This window comes from Callithrix jacchus, chromosome 12, assembly GCF_049354715.1.
Source record: "Callithrix jacchus isolate 240 chromosome 12, calJac240_pri, whole genome shotgun sequence".
NCBI lineage: Eukaryota > Metazoa > Chordata > Mammalia > Primates > Cebidae > Callithrix > Callithrix jacchus.
The window spans coordinates 45,910,514-45,931,531 of NC_133513.1; the positions used below are offsets into that span (position 1 = coordinate 45,910,514).

At 42.7% G+C, this 21,018-nt stretch overlaps 1 long non-coding RNA gene across 1 annotated transcript in view; it reads right to left on the minus strand.

The window, feature by feature from the left end:
• Positions 1 to 21,018, minus strand: part of LOC144578820 (uncharacterized) — a 37,671-nt gene that overhangs the window by 9,627 nt on the left and 7,026 nt on the right. The gene's annotated exons all lie outside the window — the stretch shown is intronic.

A 21,018-nucleotide genomic window follows, 5' to 3' on the forward strand; every position in this document is an offset into this window, starting at 1 on the left:
TTTGAGAATAATCTATAGCTACAAACATTTTGCTAGGATTTTTAATAGTCGTTGCTTTATACCTGTATATCAATTTGGGGAGAATTAATATCTTAACAGTGTTGAATAATCCAGTTCATGAACATGATGTGTCTTTCTGCATATTCAGATCTTCTTTGATTTCTTTCATCAGCATTGTGTAGTTTTCAGTTTATGAATCCTGTATATATTATTTAATATTTGCACCTGAGTATTTAATTTTCTTTGAGCAATTGTAAGTGGTATTGTATTCTAATTTCAGTTTCCATGTGTTGCTAGAATACAGAAAAAGATTGCTTTTTATCCTGCAGCCTGCATTGATGGTGAATTAGTTCTGGGAGCTTATTTGTAGATACCTTGGAACTTCCTACGCAGACAATCATGTCCCCTGCAAATAGAGGCAGTTTGATTTCTTCCTTTCTAACCTGTATGCATTTTATTTCCTCTTCTTGCCTTAATTGCACGAGCTGGAAATTCTAGCACTATGTTGAATAAGATTGCTGAGAGCAGACTGCTTGCTTTGTCTCTGATCTCAGGAGGAAAGCATTCAGTTTTTCACCATTAAATATGTCGGCTACAAGTTTTTATAGTTTTTTAAATCAAGTTAAAGAAGTTGTCCTCTATTCCTATATTTCTGAGAGTTTTTGCTGTGAATGGGTGTTGAATTTTGCCAAGTACCTTTTCTATATATATTGATATGATCATGGGATTTAAAATTCTTTAGTGTGTTTGTATGGTGGGTTACAATAATTAATTTCCCCATATTAAAATTAGCCTTGAATCCTTGGGAATAAACCCTATTTGATCGTGGTATATAAATATTTTTGTATATTATTAATTTCTGTTTGATAATATTGTTAAGAGTGTTTGCATTTATAGTCATAAGAGATACTCATCTGTAGTTTTATTTTCTTGTCATATCTAGTTTGGGTATCAGGTTAATAATAACGTCATAAAATGAAATTGAGAAGTGTTTCCTCTTGCTTCCATTTTCTAGACAGACTGTATAAAATGAGTATTTATTCTTCTTTAAACATTTGATGAAATTGGAATTTCTTTTTTTTTTAAATGGGGTTTCACCATGTTGGTCAGGCTGGTCTTGAACTCCCGACCTTAGGCGATCAGCCCACCTTGGCCTCCAAAGTGCTTGGATTACAGGCATGAGCCACCGTGCCCAGCCTGGAATTTCTTTTTTTTTTTTTTTTTTTTTAACTTTAAACAAATTTTTATTACACAAAGGTTGTCACATAATTGGATATTTCTCTACTTTGTACACAATTAGTCTCACTCTCCACGGAAAGGCTGCCTAACTTCTCATCTAGCGGTGGCAAGCACTAAAATCCTGATTTTAACAGAATAATAGTAAAAATGCCTCAGTGATTTAAGTTGAAAGCAGTACATTGGTACATGGCTCTTGAACCCAGTATCAGGAATGTACAAATGTCTTTTTATTCAAAAATACAAAATAAATTATCTGTAGGCATGGACAATGACAGCAATAAACCATTATGTATTTTGTCAACTGAAACCAGTAACTGATGGTTAAGAGTTTTGAAATTATACATTTAATTTACTTAATAGTTGTTGAGCTATTTATTTCTTTTTATTTTTTTGAGATGAAATCTCACTCTGTCACCCTTGCTGCCATGTAGTGATATGATCTCAGCTCACTGCAATTTCCACCTCCCGGGTTCAAATGATTCTCATGCCTCAGCCTCCCGAGTAGCTGGGATTACATGTGCGTGCCACCACATCTGGCTAATGGGCTAATTTGATTATCTATTTCATATTGGGTGAACTGCAGTAGTTTGTGCTTTTCTTGAGGGATTGATCCATTTCATCTAAGCTGTGAGATTTATTATAAGTGCAGATTGTAGTATTTCTGTATTATTCTTTTGCTGTCTGTAGGATCTGTAGAGCTATCCCAGTTTTGTTCTTGATATTTGAGATTTTTGTCTCCTCTGTTTTATTCTTTGTCATTCGTACAAGAGTTTTGTGAATTATCTTTTTTAAAAAAAGCTCTTTGTTTTATTGACTTTCTGTAGTTTTGTGTTTTCAATTTTAGTGATTTTGCTGTTACCTTTTTTTTTTTGAGACAGAGTTTCACTTTTGTTGCCCAGGCTGGAGTGCAATGGCACGATCTTGGCTCATTGCAACCTCCACCTTCCAGGTTCAAGCGATTCTCCTGCCTCAGCCTTCTGAGTAGCTGAGGTTATGGGCATGCGCCACCACGCCTGGCCAAATTTTCTTGTATTATTAGTTGAGGTAGGGTTTCACCATGCTGGCCAGGCTGGTCTTGAACTCCTGCCCTCAGGTCCTCCACCCACTTTGGCCTCCCAAAGTGCTGGGATTACAGGCGTGAGCCACTGCATCCAGCCAATTTTATTGTTATCTTTGTTATTTTCTTTATTTTGCTTGTTCTGGGTTTATTTTGCTCTTCTTTTATAGATTCTCGAAGTGGGACTTAGATAATTGAGCTGAGATCTCTTCTATTTTCTAATGAATATATTTAGTGCTATCAAGTTCCCTCTCAGCACTGCTATAGCTGTGTCTCATACATTTTTATATGTTACATTTTTAAATTTTCATTCAGTTAAATGCATGTTTAAAATTTTCCTTGATGTTTTTCTTTTCACTCATGAATCATTTAAAAGTATTTTGTTTAGTCTGCAAGTGTTGGAAGATTTTCCCGTTATCTTTCTGTTGTTGATTTTTAGTTTGGTTCATTATGATTACAGAACCTACTCTATCATTTCAGTTATTTTAAATTTCTTGTCTGGGTGTGGTGGCTCATACCTGTAATCCCAGCACTTTGGGAGGCCAAGACCAGCCTGGCCAACATGGTGAAATTCTGTCTCTACTAAAAATACAAAGATTAGTGGTTGTGGTGGCACATGCCTGTAATCCCAGCCACTAGGAAGGCCGAGGCAGGAAATTTGCTTGACTTGGGAGGCGGAGGTTGCAGTGAGCTGAGATCATGCCACTGCACTCCGTGACACAACATATTACCTATCTTGGTATATGTTATGTGGGCATTTGAAAAATATGTGTATTCTGTTGCTGGTGAGCGGAGCATTGTATAAATGTTGATTAGATGATTAGATACTGTTCCTTGATGTTATATTTAGTTCTTGTACATCCTGGCTTATTTTCTGCCCAGTTGTTCTCACAATTGTTAAGAAGTTGTTGAAGTTTCCATTGTTTAGTTCTGCTTTCAATTCTATCAGTCTTCTTCACATATTTTTCAGCTCTGGTATTTGGCACATTCAGAATTATTAAGTCTTTCTGAAGGATTTGCACCTTTATATATAGGGTGCTCTTCTCTCTTTGGCAGTTTTCTTTGCTCTGACATCTACTTTACCTGATGTTAGCATAGCTGCACCTGCTTTATTTTGTTCAGTGTTTCTTTTCTCCCCTCTATTCTGCTGTTGAGCCTATTCAGAGCTTTTTCTTTATATCATCTATTTCTTAGATGAGTTTTTCTCATTATTTTCATCTGTTTCATGCATGTTCCAACTGTTTGTTAAAATACTGGCCAGGCGCGGTGGCTCACGTCTGTAATGCCAACACTTTGGGAGATAGGTGGATTGCTTGAGGCCAGGAGTTTGAGACCAGCCTGGCCAACATGAAGAAACCCTGTCTCTACTAAAAATACAATAAATTAGCCGCGTGTGGTGGTATGTGCCATAATCACAGCTATTCGGTAGGCTGAGGCATGAGAATTGCTTGAACCTGGGAGGTGGAGGCTGCAGTGAGCCAAGACCAGGCCACTGCACTCTAGCCTGGACAGGAGAGCAAGAGTCTGTCCCAAAACACACACATACACAATTAATTAATTAATTTATTTATTTATTTATTTATCACGGCTGCTTTAAAGTCTTTGTCAGATAATCCTAACCTCTTTCTTATCTTAGTGTTGGTCTCTATAATTGTATTTTTGTTTTTCATCTAGTTTGAGATCTTCCTGATTCTTTGTGTGATCAGTAATTTTTACTTGAAATCTGGATATTTTCCTATAATATGAACCTGTGGGTCTTATTTAAACTTTCTGTTTTAGCTGGCATACCCTGGCATTTCTCTGGCAAAGGAAGGAGGGGTCACCTCCTTGTTACTTCCAGTTGGAAGTAGAAGTCTAGGTTCTCCACCTAACCTCTGTTGACATCTGAGGTTGGGGGAGGCCCCTCCTTACTGCCAGGTAGATGTGGAAGTCCAGGCTGCCCATGTGGTCTCCACTGACAATTGGGAGTGGTTACTGGTTCTTGAGAATAAAATTCTCAGTTCCCTACCTGGACTTACCTGACTCAAAGGGGGTCTTTGGTGCCTTTTTACAGTCCTGCCAGAGTGTAAGTCTAGGCTCCACATTCAACCTCACCTGGGCTGGTGGTGATAGGGGCCATGGTCTTTTTCGTGGTGTTTTGCTGAAGTGGGACAGTTATTGTCTAAAAGTTTTATGCCTTGCTAGGCTTCCCCTTTCCAGATTATTTGGCTAAATGCATCAGGCCTTTATTTGGGCTGTGTTTTTTTTGTTTTTTTTTTTTGGTCTGAGTGAATTATCTTGACTGAGCCACTGGCTTCTTTAGTTTCAAAACTGTGATAAATGAGGCAAAGAGAAAACCAAGAGAACTCACCACTGTGTCATTCTTCCGTCTGGAGAGCTCTTGGCAATTTTCCTTTCTCTGCATCTATCAGTTTCCTGTGTTTGTTTTATATATAAAATGTCGAGGGTTTTCAGTGGCACTTAGCAGGAAGAATAGAGAAGGGTGCCTCTATTTCGTTTCCTTGGAAGCAGTTCTTTCATTGTGATTTTAATTTGCATTTCTCTAATGCCAAATGATGTTGAACATCTCTTCAAGTGCTTTTGTGGCATCTGCAATTCTCTTCTCTGAAATTCAACTATTATCTTAAGCTTCATTCTTTCAACCTTCCGACCATCTTATTTCAGGCTTTGTTAACAGCAGATTTTTCTCTTCTCAAAGAAAATTGAAGTCATCGAATGGGAACTTCCTCAAATTTCTAACACCAATCCCACAAATGAATCCAAATTTGCCCCCTTCAATCTTTCTCTCCTGATGCATGGGGTCCTCCCCCTTCCTCTTTTGTGAACCCTAAGCCATTAATCACTGCTTATCTTTCCCATATATTCAATTACTTCTCAATCAACCTTTCCCACGAACACTTAAACCGGCTCAAGTTTCACTTTGTTAAACAAAAGCATACAGGACTTCCCCTCTCTTGTGTTATTTTGTTTCTGTCTTCTCTCTCAGTCAAAATTTCTCAAAACACTTTATTTCTACTAAAAAAATTTGTTTTTTAAATAGAAGCAGTGTCTTACTCTGTTGCTTAGGCTGGTCTCAAACTCCTGGTCTCAAATGATCCTTCTGCCTCAGCCCAAGTGCTGGAATTACAGGTGTGTGCCTCCATGTCTGGCAAAACAAGCACTTGTATTTCCAGTCTGGCTTCTATTCTCTTCTCCTGACTGAAATAGCTCTTGCTCAGGTCAATGAAGGCCACCGAGTCACCAAATCCAGTGGGCATCCGTCCACCCATACTTTACTTGACCATTTTTTTTTCCTTGAAATACCCTCTTCCTTCTACTTTGGGGCACCCCACTCCAAGTTTTCTTCCTGGTGCTCTGGATACTCCTTCTTGTCCCCTTTGCAGATTCTTCCTCCCCACCAGGCCATTAAGTATAGTGGATTCCTCAAGGCTCTGTCAGGCTCTTTTCTTTCCATCTAAAACCTCTCCCTAGGAAACCTCATCCACCACCATCGCTTCAGTTATCAGTTCCATAGCAAAGACTTACACATCGATATCCCCACCCAGACTTCTCTGAGCTGCAAAATCTCCTATCCAATTGGCTTCTCTAAATCTCCACTTGGCTGTCACAAAGATACATCAACCATAACAACCCCACACAGAACCCATTACCTTCCCCCATAAGCCCAGTCACCTTCTGTTGCTCTTTTCTCCATTTCTACTGCTGCCACCATGTTCCAAGCCATCAACATCTTTCGCCTGGATGTCCATAAGTAGCCTTAACTGGACTGCCTGCATCCACTCCACCTGGATGGATGGATGGTTCTTTATGCCAGAATGCCAAAATATAAATTGGATGATATCAGCTTCTGCTTAAACCCCTTCGATACCTCCAATTACACTTAGCATCATTTTTTTTTTTTGAGACAAGTTCTCCCTCTGTTACCCAGGCTGGAGTGCAGTAGCACAATAACAGCTCACTACAGCCTCAAACTCCAGGGCTTAAGCAATCCATCTGCCTTGGCCTCTCAAAGTGCTGAGGTTACAGGTGTACACCACCATGCCCAGCTATATGTTTAATTTTTTAATTTGTAGATAGAGTCTTGCCGTGTTGCCCAAGCTGGTCTTGAACTCCTGGGCTCAGGAGATCCTCCTGCCTTGCCCTTCCAAAGTGCTTGGATTATAGGCTCTCACCACTGCACCCGATCAGCCCCAAATCTTCAACCTGGTCTGTAAGGGTTTCTGTGATCTGGACCCTGTCTCTTGTCTAGTCTCATGTCATGTCATTCTCCCCCACCTTCATTTATCACTTAAGTTTTAATGGCCTTCAATCAGTGCCTTTACCCTCATCTCAAAAATACCCAAACTAAAAGGATGGGATTTTCTCAAACCCCATATGAAGGTCCAGAAAGCCAGAGGGGAAGCCATCTCCTGTTCTAAATGTGAACATTCTTTGCTTCTGGACCTTGAGTTGCGATTCTGCTCCTCCCAGCACTGCCCATTTTGAAATCTGTCCTTCATTAATCCACTTGGAGACTTTCACCACTGCCTGCCTGTTTTTTTCTGTCTTCTCTCTCCTCTTCAGATCAATACACACCCAGTGGATCCTGGCATTGGGCCATGACATCCTTACCAGCATTGCTTCTGCGGCTCTGTTATGCTGAAGCATAGTGCTTGGTAAAACCATGGTACAAGCCACAGAATAACGCCCCTTACATCCTGACATTCAGCCTCTCGTAGCCCCCTTCCCTTACAACCCCATGGGCAATTTTTCCCATCCAGCTCCAAACTTGAACATGGGATAAATATGAGAATTTTTGTGCAAGATGTCTGTTAGAAATTGATTTTAAAATGACAATAAAAAATGTATTTAGGTGTAAGAGAAGCTTCTACTGAAAAATAGGTGAACAGATGGGGCTTGGGGGATTTTGTGAATATTACATAAAGCCTGTATAGAGGAGAGGAATGCATTGGGAAGGAGTATCAGGATGTGAAGTAAGACCTTTCTGCTCTGCTGAGCCATTAGTTTTGAAAATAATTGTGTGTGTACTATGCTTCAGGGTCTTCAGTGTTAAGAGGAGGATTTGTGTCAGGGAATTTTTTCTGGATCCCTCCTGCTGCTTTCGAGTTTCATCTTTTCTGAGTTCACATTTTACTTTCCATTAGTTAATTTAGTGAATTAATTATTAATTTTATTAAGATATAACTTATATACAATAGAATTCATTCTTTTAAAATGTACAATTCCGTGGCTTTCAGTATATTCATAAAGTTATAAAATCGTTACCACTATTTAATTTCAGAATGTTTTCAATATCCCCAAAATAGGTTTCATATCTAGTAGCAATCACCTCTCAAACCCTTGTTCTCCCAGCCCCTGGCAACCCCTAACTTACTTTCTGTCTATAAATTTTCCTATTCTGGACAGTTTGTATAAATGAAATAATTCAACATGTGATCTTTTGTGTCTGGCTTCTTTCAGTGTTTGTTCATATTGCAGCATGTATCAACACTTCATTTTTTTATGGCTGAATAATATTTCCTTGTATGGATAAGTTGCATTTTACTTATCCATTCATCAGCTGATTGACATTTGGGTTTTTCCACATTTTGTCTATTGTAAACAATGTTGCTATGAATAGGTATACAAGATCTTGTGTAGAAATATGTTTTCAATTCTCTTGGGTGTGTACCTAGATGATATACAGATGATAACTGTATTTTTTATTTTTTGAGGAACTTTCAAATTGTTTTCCAAAATGCTGTACAATTTAACATTCTTACTAGCAATGTATAAAGTTTCCAGCACATTCAGATCCTTGCCAACACTTATTATTATGACCTTTTTTATTTCAGCCATTCTAGCAGATATGAAATGGCATGTCATTATGGTTTTGATTTGCATTTCTCTAATAACTAACAATGTTGAGCAATTTACATGGGCTTATTGGCCACTTGTGTAACTCTTTGGAGAAATATCTATACAAATTGCTTTGACCATTAAAAAATTGGTTATTTGTCCTTTTACTGTTGAAATATAAGAGTTTTAAAATATATTCTGGATAGTAGTGACTTATAAGATATATAATTTCCAAATGTTTCTTCCAGTCTATGGGCTGTTTTCATGTTCTTGAGTATTTTTTGAAGCACAAATGTTCTTAATTTTGAAAAAGTCCAGTTTAGCCCTTTCTACTATGTTTGTCTTGTGCTTTTGTTGTTGTGTGTAAGCAACCATTGCCTAAGCCAAGGTCATTAAGGTTTATGCCTATGTTTTCTGCCAGAGTTTTATAAATTTAACTTTAGTTTTCTCACATATGTAATGCAGATAATAAAACTTTAGATCATAATATTTTAATCTTAGTATTGTTCAGAGGCTTGGATATGTTGACACATAGAAACTCATAATTAAAGGTTAGACTCTGATGTTTCGTAATTATGAGTGTTTATTCTTTGTGCCTTCCTAACTTCGAGTTCTTTAATCACTCCCTGTTTAACCCGAGCAAGGGTTGGCAAACACACCGGCTAACAGCAACTGATAAACAATGGTGTCTGCAGCTTTCTAATGCCCAAGCTTCTACAAAGGCCTTTTTAAAACCCAGGTAGGCTCAACAACAAGGTGCTCTATCCATGGGGCTCATGCAGTAACAACACTGTGAACAGAGAACACCTGCTGCCTGTGGCACTGGCCAGGTGTGAAGAGAGGGACTGTAAGGCCGTTTTCCTGGAGAAGTTGGGGCATTAGAACTGGGAGAAGGTAGGCAATCCCAGGACTTACCTAGAAAGAGATGCAACCCAGAGACTCCTAGAAAGCAAAGCAGAGTGCATTGAAGATTTCCAAGATGATAGTCCTGGGGGTGGAGGATTATCCCTATTCACCATCTTAAACATTTGACAGGAGAAGTTATGCTGGGATTTATTTATGTTTCCTGGTGTGTGTGGTGTGTGTTCTTTTCTCAAAGAAAATGCTTTGATTTTTTTTTTTTTTTTTTTTTTTTTTTGTGGTGGGGGATGAAGTCTTACTTTGTTGCCCAGGCTGGAATGCAGTGGCATGATCTTGGCTCATGCAACCTCCACCTCCCAGGTTCAAGTGATTCTCCAGCCTCAGCCTCCCAAGTAGCTGGAATTACAGGCACACACCACCATTCCTGTCTAATTTTAGTATTTTTGATGGAGATGGGTTTTTATCATGTTGGCTAGGCTGGTCTTGAACTCCTTACCTTGATCTGCCTGCCTCTGCCTCCCAACGTGCTGGGATTACAGGTGTGAGCCACCACGCCCGGCCAAAGTGTAAGGCACCTTCTTCCAGTTGGAATTCAAGCAGTGACCTAAGGATTGCTTCAGTTTTTTTCTTTTGAAGTTTGAGAACAATTGATCTAACCCAAAGTATCATAAATGAAAATGCAGCCCAGAAAAATTCAGCGACTCACCCAAAGTCACACAGGATGGGAGAACCAAACCTGGAACTCCAAAGTAGGTGTCTTTTCTCACCAGGAGACCAAGGTTCTTTTTATCTCACCTGCTGCCTCCCTGTCAAGTCACCTCCCACAGCATCTGGAAAAGTCTTAGCATGTGCTGACCTGAGTCACAGAGTATCTTTGGTTATAGATATATTGTCTCCCAGAACAGATTTATCCGATCATAGATGTTTGGAGCTACAGGGCATGGGGACTAGATTTAGGATCAAGAGGATGAATCTCAAACTCAGGCTCTGGTGGATCTGAGGTACCACCTAACCTGTGCACATCTCAGCTTTTTCATCTGAAAAGTGGGATTCTAAATTCTCTTCCTGCTACCTTTCTTTCATTGTTCTGAGGATCGCTCAAACAAAAGACATGAAAAAGATGTTTGATTGTAATTTATTCATTTAGATCTTCATTTATTCCTTTAGTAGCAGAATATTGATGCTCATGGCTTTATTCAGTTTAGAGAATCACTAGTTCTAACCCTGTCATCACAGGGTTTTTCTTCTGACTCCTGAGCTGTCACGGAGAGACTGTGCTAGTGGCTGAAAGTTTGTCACTCTGTTCTACACCTAGAGGATGTCATGTGATGTGGGTGACTCCACCCAGGACAACTCCCTTCCGCTCTTGCTCATATTTCCAGATGTTCCCTAGACTTAAATACCTGAAGGTCTAAGACACATCTGCATTTCCTCTCCCTCAAGCCTGGTTTGTCTTTCTCATCTTGGTACATGGCACCTCCAAAACCTTAGGTACCATCCTTTTGTACTCCCATATCCTCAAACCTCACCTCATTTACACATGGAAATAGGAATTTTCTCTTCAGCATCCATTCTGCCCTCCCGACTACTCAGCAACTATGTCATTTGTATAGGACTGACTACATTCCTACCTTTATTGGTCCAAGTAAATTAAAATAATGTCACTCCCTTATCTATGGTGATTGTTTCCAGTAACTCCCATCTAAGCTAAGCTAATCAATCCATTGGCAACTGGGGATTAATGGGAGTATTAAACCAACTATCATGTTAATTCTCCTGGAAACAGGGATTTGTTTAGAAGTCATCCAACTGGCCAGTTGAGGTGGCCCATGCCTGTAATCCCAGCACTTTAGGAGGCTGAGGTGGGCGGATCACAAGGTCAGAAGTTTGAGACCAGCCTGGCCAACATGGTGAAACCCCGTCTCTACTAAAAATACAAAAATTAGCTGGCACGGTGGCAGGCACCTGTAATCCCAGCTACTTGAGAGGCTGAAGCAGGAGAATTGCTTAAACCCAAAAGGCAGAGGTTGCAGTGAGCTGAGATCATGCAACTGCACCCCAGCCTGAGTGACAAAGCGAGACTCCGTCTAAAAAAAATAGTGGTCCATTCCAGCCCCAACTCAAGATTTTTGTTATATGGTTGTTGAGAATGATGCTTGCTTCCTCCTATTCCTCCTATATGTGAACAGAACCAACTCACGATCATGTATGTATATGTTCTTGGAGCCATCTTGCAGTTATTAATATAGTTAGCATAAGGATAAATGAACACATAGGGAATGGGAGACAGAAAGGGTAGGCCTGAGAATAGGAAAAATAAAACTGGAGTCCTGATCAAACCTTGCCTGAAGCCTCCACTCTTCCACTTTTCATTTGTGTGAATCTGTAAGTTGTGCTTATTTTTCAAAGACAGTTAATATTTAGATTTTCTGTTACCCGAAATCAAAAGCACCCAGACTGATAAACTTACTTAAACCACTAGCAAGTCATGTAATACCTGTTTTCAAAACTGTACACCAAATCTGTGCATATCTCACTGTTACCATCACCACCATCTAGCTCAAGGCAGCAGCAGCATCTTTGTTTATTTTTGTTTGTTTGTTGGTTTGTTTCTTTGGTTCGTTTTTTTGCTGTTCTTACCCAGACTGGAGTGCAATGGCAGGATCTCGGCTCACCGCAACCTCCACCTCCTGGGTTCGAGCAATTCTCCTGCCTCAGCCTCCCAAGTAGCTGGGACTACAGGCGTGCCCCACCATGCCCAGCTAATTTTTGTATTTTCAGTAGAGACGGGGTTTCACCAGGATGGTCTCAATCTGTTGACCTCGTGATCCACCTGCCTTGGCCTCCCAAAGTGCTGGGATTATAGGCGTGAGCCACCACACCTGGCCCGCAGCAGCATCTTTGTTCTGGACTTCTGGACTATTGTAAAAATCCCTACTTCATTTTCCAGCCTCTGCTGTTCAATGTAGCCCCAAACAGCAGCCAGAGATATCAGTTAAAAATGGAAACCAGATCTGGTTACTTTCTTGATAAAAACCTTTCAAAGATTTTCATTTGCTCTTAGAATAAAACTCGCTCTTCTCCTTCCCCGTCCCTGCCAGTCCTACTGGATGGACATGGCCCCTGCGTCTCCTGTTGCTTCTCTTTGGGCTCTCTGCCCCAGCCTTGTACCTCTTCGTGGTCCTTGAACAGCCATGCCCTTTCCCACTTGCTGTTCCTCCTGCCTGAAATATTTCCCTTTTGCACTCACCTGACTGCTTTATTCTTATCCTTTAAGTCACAGCTCGAATATCACCTCCTCAGAGAGGTCTTTCTTGACCACCTCTCCCAGCTTCCCTATCTGATCCCTAGTTTGTCCTCCAAAGTGCTTACCACAATTTGTAATGATCTCTTTTATACACTTACTTGTTTGTTGTTAGTACAATGTAAGCCCCTCATGAGGACCTTGTCTGTCCCGTTTAAACTTTGTCCCTGATTTATAGGTAGGCTCAGTAAATATTTGTTGAATTGTCGTTGAATGTTGAACACCCAACAGCTGCTCTGCAACAGGAAATGCCATAGGGAGGGGCACCCAGAGTGCCCCCCAGTGGCACTTTAGGCCTGGCATAGAGGTTTTCAGAGCTGAGTCCAATGACACAACTTGAAACATTGTTCTGAATCATCTGGCAGGTCAGAGACAATGAACACCCAGTCAGAGGCTGGGAAGTGACAGAGGGGCAGCTAGGATCATAATCTGTTGCTTTGGCTGAACACACTGCAACGTCAGTAACATCGATTTACTTGGGAGTTTGTCAGAAATGCACCCTTGGGTCGGGCATGGTGGTTCAATGCTTTGGGAGGCCAGTGCAGGTGGATCACGAGGTCAGAAGATCAAGACCATCCTCGCTAACACGGTGAAACCCTGTCTCTGCTAAAAATATAAAAAATATGTGGGCATGGTAAAACACGCCTGTAGTCCCAGCTACTTGGGAGGCTGAGGCAAGGAAAATTGCTTGAACCTGGGAGACAGAGGTTGCAGTGAGCCAAGATCGTGTCACTGCACTCCAGCCTGGTGACAGAGTGAGACTCCATCTCAAAAAAAAAAAAAAGAAGAAATGCACCATTGATCCCTACTCAGGCCTACTGAAGCAGAGTCTGTGTTTAACAAGATCCCAGGTGATTTGTGTGCACCTAAGAGTTTGAGACATGCTCGCTACAGCATCCTAGATTGCACTGCCTGCATTGATATCCAAAAATCCCTGTGCCCGGAGGCAGAAACCAAGCTTTCTCATTTACTGTACAACCTTAAGCAGTATTTTTAGCCTCTTACGCTTTAATGTCTCTGCTAAAAACCCTGGGCCTATTATCTTGTAGAGGATATCATGATAATAAAATGAAAAGACTTGGGCTGAGGCTCTCCTGCTGGCCTATGGTCTTTGGAATTTGGAGGGACTAGTAAGAGAAAGATGAGAGCAAGCCATAGAACAAGAGCAAGTGAAGAGGAGTGAACGTCTAGAGAGAAATATATATTCATAGAAAACAGCAAACAGTGGCCTCAGAGATAACTCAGAGTAAAACTCAACTAAATCACTCTTCGTGAGACAGAACTGCTCATACCATCTCCCAAAAGGGGTGTTTCTCACTCGTGGCTGCGTATTAGAATCACCTGGGAGCTTAAAAAGCCCAAGCCCACCAGCCTTTTAAACCTATTACATAGGAATCTCTGCACAAGGGACCTAGACAGCTATAACTGTAAAGCTCTCTGGTGCTTCACAAGTTTTAAGGTGTGCGCAAACCACCTCTGGGGAGTTGTTGAAATAAGGATTTGGATTAGGGAGTTCTGAGCCGGGCCCTGAGACCTGAGGGCCCAAAACATTTCTTTTTTAATTATTGTATTTTATGTATGTATGTATATGTGTATGTGTGCATTTACAGAGACAAGGCCCTTCTATGTTGCCTAGGCTGGTCTTTAGCTCTTGGACTCAAGTGATCTCCCACCTCAGCCTCCCAAAGTGCTGGGATTACAGGCATGAGCCACCAACGCCCAACCCTGAGACATTTCTAACAAATCCCTAAATGAGGTTGGGGCTTCTGGTGCAGGGACAACACACTGAGTCACCAGGCCCCAGGTGATTCAAATATGCAAACACAGTTGAGAACTGTGATTTTGAGAATGTTGCACGGATTAAATGAGGGAGTAGTTGGGACACCTGTGGTGTGTAATTGCCAGTCAATTATGGTAATTTTCCTACATGCCCTTTTCTTGAGTGAGAGTAGATGATGAAGTCCCCGATGGAACATATCTAGTATCGATTGAGCTCCTACCATGTACCGTGTGCTTTAAAGTATGCCACCCAAATGGGTCCATTTTTGTGGACGTGGAACAAACTCAGAGATAAGAAATTTGTTCAAACTTTTATAGACATTTGTTAAAAAATTGTATTCAATAACACTTCTGAAAGCATGGTAAAGGCTTTATTCAGGACCAATGCTATAGGTGTAGGGACAGCTGCAATGGAATGTTGCATTGGGCAAGAGAGATGGACAAGTGGGAAGTAATAGCCCAGGAGCAGGGTGTGGTTTGCTGAATGGAAATTTACTAAGATAAAACATCAAGAATAAAGGGGATTCTGGCTAAACCTATCAAACAAGATTCTTGCTGAAGACAGGCCAGGGTGATCAGAGATCACCTGGGGAATAGGGCAGACTGAGAAACATGATCAGATATTGAGGGGCTGATGGTTCTTGCTAAACTAACTTAATAGGGTTCTTTGCTACAACTGGGTGTTACAAGTAACTGCATAGATGGGTGTAGGAGAAGGTTCAAGAGCCTGACTCAAGTTTGGTCAAGCAGAGAATCTTTGTCACATTGAATAAATGGTAAATCCTGGATTCATGCCCAGGGCTTTCCAACACCCAAAGCTGAGCCCTTTCCAGTCTGCCAAGCTGGCTGTGATCTAGAAGGCGAAGGCGGTGCACGTGTTGGACAGCTGCAGAGGGCAGGGCAGCTGAGCTGAGGATGCTGTGCAGGGGACAATGGAGGCCATTGTGAGAGCTGCCAGGTGGAGGGAGGGAAGAGCAGGTGTGTGGTGTTGGGCCAAGGAGCAGCTTAAGAGGGGAGCAGCAAGTTACCTCAACCAAGAACAGAGGGAAGACTTAGGGATTATGTCTCTGGCCTTCATCCAGGGCTTTTTGAGGCCTCGTTACCTTAGAGACACTGCTCACAATTGCCAAATTTATTATGCGTCTGCCTGAGGTGTGGGCAGCTTCTCTGGACCCTCTTGCCCCATACCCCATAGTGTGCAGTGTGTTTCCACCTATGATTGCAGCATCAGGGGTAGTCATCACCACTTTCAGATGAACAATCCCAGGTAGGAGAAATCCAGGGACTGCCCTGACTTATCAGTCAAAGACAAAACCTCTTAAAGAAATGCTGTGGTATGCGAGACTTTGGAGGTCTCCATGTGGCTAGAAATTCAATGGCTGTTCTATAGGCAGAGAAAACAGACTGATTCCACGGGGCCATCAAAGACTCCTCTGGCCAATGGCCGTGACATTCTGTTTCCTTTAAGAAAGATGTGGAATCCTGTCATCATTTGAGGTAGAAACAGCTAAGCATCTGTACCATGAGCAGGCAAAGGAAAGCATGTCATAAATCCTTCAGGAATCAATTATCCACCCAAGCAGCCTTGCCAGGAGACCCTCCAGCTCTGCAGAGAGGTACTACCATCAGGGCTGGTGGCTCAGGATGCATTGTTCATTGGAAAGGGCACTGCCATCTCGTGGTATCTGCTGAGCACTGCTCCACCCTCACGTTCTGTGGGCCCCAGTATTTCTGCTTTTCCCTCCTTCTCTCTTCTTTTACCTTAGATGACAGGACAGAGTAGTGACATTTACATAGATAGGAAACACAAGAAGAGGGGCAGTTGTGGTGGGAAGGAGAGTGAGCTTGTATTTGAGAGAATTGGACTGGGGTATCCCTGACAGGGGGAACAGAAGAAATTCTATTAATTTTGTGGCAAAAAGAAAGATATGAATAAATTAGACCAACCTCTATGCCAATTTATTTGTTTGTTTGTTTATTTATTTATTTATTTATTTATTTATTTTGAGGCAGTGTCTCCCTCTATCACCAGGCTGGAGTGCAATGGCACAATCTTGGCTCACAGCAACCTCCGCCTCCCAGGTGTAAGCAATTCTCCTGCCTCAGCCTCCTAAGTAGCTGTGATTACAGGTGTGCACCACCATGTCCAGCTAATCTTTGTATTTTTAGTAGAGACTGGGTTTCACCATGTTGGCTGGAGTGGTCTCTATCTCTTGACCTTGTGATATGCCTGCCTCAACCTCCTAAAGTGCTGGGGTTACAGGTGTGAGCCACCATGCCCGGCTGCCAATGAATTTATTTACCTATGTAGAAATTTTGCAGAATCCCTTTTCCTTTAAGAGGAAATATAGTCTGGGCACAGTGGCTCATGCCTGTAATCCTAGCACTTTGGGAGGCCGAGGCGGGCCTCTGAAGTCAAGAGTTCGAGACCAGCCTGACCAATATGAAGAAACCTGGTCTCTACTAAAAATACCAAATTAGCCAGGCTTAGTGGCAGATGCCTGAAATCTCAACTACTCAGGAAGCTGAGGCAGGAGAATCACTTGAACCTGAGAGACAGAGGTTGCAGCGAGCTGAGATTGTACCATTGCTCTCCAGCCTGGGCAACAAGAGTGAATCTTGGTCTCAAAAAAAAAAAAGGTATGGCAGGAGGAGGAATACAGATACTGTATAATTGTATAATTCAGGTGATATCTAATTGGTATCTACTTTTTTGCTAGCCAATCAAATGCACAGCCCTTTCCCTCCCCAGGAAAATTGTACCAGTGAAGGTCTGGGGAAGGGGCCAGTCCCTTACCTTGGTTACAACTTGCTACTTTATTTGTGATGTCAAGTCCATTTGGCAATAGGCAGAGCCATCTTTCCCAGAGAGAAGATGAGGTGGGTGATAATATTCTACTGTCCTTACATTTCTTTGCAAAATAAATATATTCTAGAGTCAATGGATCTTAGAGTGGGAGAAATCTTAGAAGCCAAATTTGATGACTTTTAAATTGGGCTTTATACAACGCTGGGGTTCTGAAGAAGTGGCACTAGGTGTTCTGGGGCTGGGGGTACCAGCTGGGCTGTTGGTCCCATCTACTATCATCTGTTTCAATGATGAGCTTTGATGTAACATTGTATTAGTTTGTTAAAGCTGCTATAACAAAATACATAGACTGGGTGGCTCAAGTAACAGAAATTTATTTCGCATGTTACTGGAGGCTGAAAGTCTGAGATCAAGGTGCCGGCAGTGTTGGTGTCTGGTGAGGGCTCTCTCCCTGGGCTGGGCCAACTTTTCACAGTAAGCTCACATGGTCTTTCCTGGAGGTTTGCGTGGGGTGGGGGAAGAGACAGTTGAGGCTCTCTGGTGTCCCTTCTCATAAGGACACAATATTATGGGATCAGGCCTCCACTGTTATGACCTCATTTAACTGTATTTCCAATACAGCCACACTTGGCGTTAGGGTTTCAACATAGGAATTTCAGGGGACACAAACATTCAGTCCACCACAAACATCTAGTGTGGAGAAAAGAATTTCGATGATGTTTGAGAACCTTCTCCTGTGTCAGAGCCCCCAGGGACTGAGATGACAGAGGGGATGGACCAGAGTGGGTCTTGACTCCCAAGGCTACCCAGCAAGGGGACAGCAGGGCCTGGTCATGCCACAGGAGTGCATGTTATGGGGCCTTCCTATGTGGATTGCAATTTAGGGAAAACTCTTCTTAGAAATAATGGTGGTTTGCTTACAGAGGACTAGGTGGTTTAAAAGAGAGAGAGAGAGAGAAAGAAAAAAAAAACAGTGGTTCCCAAGTCAAATAGAAATTTTTAAAAATCCAGAATGGGGCTAAAATTGGCTATGCATTGAAAGTCAGTGGGAGATAATTCCCTTGAAATACAATTAAACCAAGTACACAGTGAAGCACAGAGTGCACGCTGAATTTATCTAGAGCCTGGGATAAGCGTTTAGTTTTGTGATAAGGACTTGTAGCGATTTTAAAGGAATCTTCTGGGCTGTCTTGATAACACTTATTACATTATTATACCTGATTCCACCTACTTGGACACAGCTGTACTGTAATTTCTACCTTTGATTTCCTAGCTATTGTTAACACCTGTATTTTACTCACAAATGTAATGAAGAGATAAAGAGACAGTGGACATTTTCCAGCAGTATCTGGAAAGGATCTTGGTACTGCGTCGTCACATCAAGCACGTGTCTGACACACAGCAGGTGTTCAGTAGGTATGTATTGGATGGATAGGTGAATATGTCAGAAGTAACACAGACAGGGATTCAGGGGTGAAATGGATGCTGGCTTACAAACGAGGAAGTGATTGCTGGAGGTGTCATTTTCTGGTGCTTGGTGCTTGTTGGCTCTGGACGTACACCTGCCTCCTGGTGGCCCCTTCCAAGTCCAGTCTGTGGGTCTGTATCAGTGTGTTCTTTAGTGTAGAGTGTGGCCAGAGGCCAGGACAAGGGAAGGTTGGGCAGATTCTCCGGGCCTCCGATGAAGATGCCCTGAGCCCCTGTGCTCTGCAGATGAGGCTCTGGCACCGTCTCTGCTGTTTTCACACTTATTTTTTCCTTCCTGACTTCTCCAGACTCGGTCTTCACACCTTGCTCTTGTTCCCCTTTCCACCTGTGGCCCCAGTTCTCCAGGGCTGCACGGAACTTGGAGAGAGCATTGTGGTGTCTGTGATGACTAACGTGGGCCCCTTGGTGTGTCCCCCTAAAACTCACTGTGTCTGCAGGGGGTGGCATTAATGGGACACAAGTGAATGAAGAAAAAAGACCTAGGGATACCCAAGAAAAAGTGAGCAGTTGCTCCAGAGGAGCCTGGGAAGGGGGCAGGAGAGGAAGGCTGGTGGGAAGGACGTTCAGCAAAGTCAAACTGATGGGGCTTATCTATTTCTCCCCTCTGCTCTGTGGGACGGAGCTTGCTTTCTCCTGCCTCCATGGTCCTGGGTCAGCTGCGCCTTCTCATCAGACTTCCTCTGCCACCTTGCCCACCATCTCCATTTCCTTGATGCTCCAAAGTACTGTCACATCTGCTCCTAAAGTGCTGACTCTGTAAGAGCTGCAGATATACATTCAGGGACTCCTGCATATATACATAATGGGAACTCTTGAATTAGTGTCACAAACCCATGGGCTCTGCAGGGAACACACGACTACAGCCAGGGATAAAACACTGAAGGAGGTAGAAGTAACATTTTTATTTACATGTTTCTGTGATTCCAAAAGTGGTACATATTCATTGTAGAAAATCAGCAGAGAGCTTGAGGGACACCCTGAGGATTGGGCAGCGCAAAGCAAGCCTGAGAAGGATTTAGGCCTTTGAGGGCTGTGGTCTAACTTCTGCCAGGCCAAGTGCCAGGGATGGGCAGACTTTGATTCCTATCCAAGCTCAGTGACTGTGCCAAAGGCCCACCTTGACTTCAGACAGGATTCAGTCACTCCCTTTGTCCTCTTTTTCTAGAGGCAGCTGAGTTGCTTAAAGGAAGGCAGGGGTGCAGGGGAGGCTGTGGGGCAGGCAGGAAAGAGGGCAGAGGGGAGGCTCTGCACACAATGTCTGTTCACAGGGCACAAAGATCCTAAATGTGCTTGGGAACATGGGCAGAAAAGCCCGAAGGTGATGAGTCTTTCAGCCCACCCCATGGGGATGTGGGCAGACATGGGGCTTCTGAAGTGAGTAGCTTCTGGTGGACTGTGGTCATACCCCACCAGGTGCTGCTTCAGCCCTTCCCATCTCCTGCCAACCCAGGCCAGGGTGGCCATGGCCAAGCCCACTTTCCCTCCTCCAGGAAGTCTTGGGGATGCAGGGCTTGAGCTTAAGCCATCCCTGAAAGCAGCCTGATCAAACTGCCTTCCTCCCTGCCTCTCCTCTGGGCACAGGTGAGGTCGCTGAAGTGTTTGACCTTGTCTCCTTCTCTTGGGGATCCAGGATGGCTCTAGTCACAAATCCAGAGGCCCACAGGATCCACAGGGAACATAGGCACTGCAGCTGACAGAAGAGTACGTGTCCTGGGCAAAGACCCAAGCTGCCCTGAGCTCTGCAAATTTGAACCTTGTAGGAAGGCAGCCTGGTAAGGCCTCATCTTCTGACATCTGGATTTAAACAAATTGTCCTGATGTTTCAACGTTGGCAATGAACCTCAAAACATTTTAAAGCAATGTGCAGGCTAAGCCCCATATTACCAGAGGCTGTCTTTGACTGGCTTGTGCTGGTGGCTGACACTCCATGAGTACTTACCATGCCAGGGAATGTTCGGGTACTTTCTTTTTTTTTTTTTTTTTTTTTTGTAATCAATGGGTTTTATTTTCCTAGAACTGAAATCATCTACAATTCTCAGAGCTAAACTTCCAAAGCTACAGTCAGCAATTTTTCATCAGAGCCCAAGGAAGAGGGGTCAGGGTAAAAGAGACAAGAGGCTGAAGAGAGGCATACAGAGATCATTAGGAAGAGGGGGGGAGGGGGCACTTATTTCCCTCTGTTCTCTTAGTGGATTACAAATCGGATCTGGTCACAACACTGAGGGCACCAGGTTAGGGTATGTGGATGAGAAATGACACTGGAAGGAACATCAAAGCCCCAGCTACAAAAAGGAAGTCATCAAGCTCCAAATAGAAGGGGAGCCTCCCAGTGCACCTCAGAAATGTGGGCAATGATGGGGAAGGAAGGAGCAGAATGGGGAGCACAAAAAAGGTTAGGGGTCTTTAAAATTTTTTTGTAATTTTCTTTTATTAAAAAATTTCCTAAAAAATGTAACTTTTTTTTTTTTATGTCTGGGTGATATACATAATGATAAGCTGGCCTTGAGCACTGTGTGGAGAGGGAAAAGGGCAGCTAGGGGTCTTCCCAAGCATCCCCTTTTTGGCTTCAGAGATCTAAAGGGGGATAAATGCTCAACACTCCCACCCAAATGGGTAAAGTCAGCCCTTCAGGTCTCAGGTCCT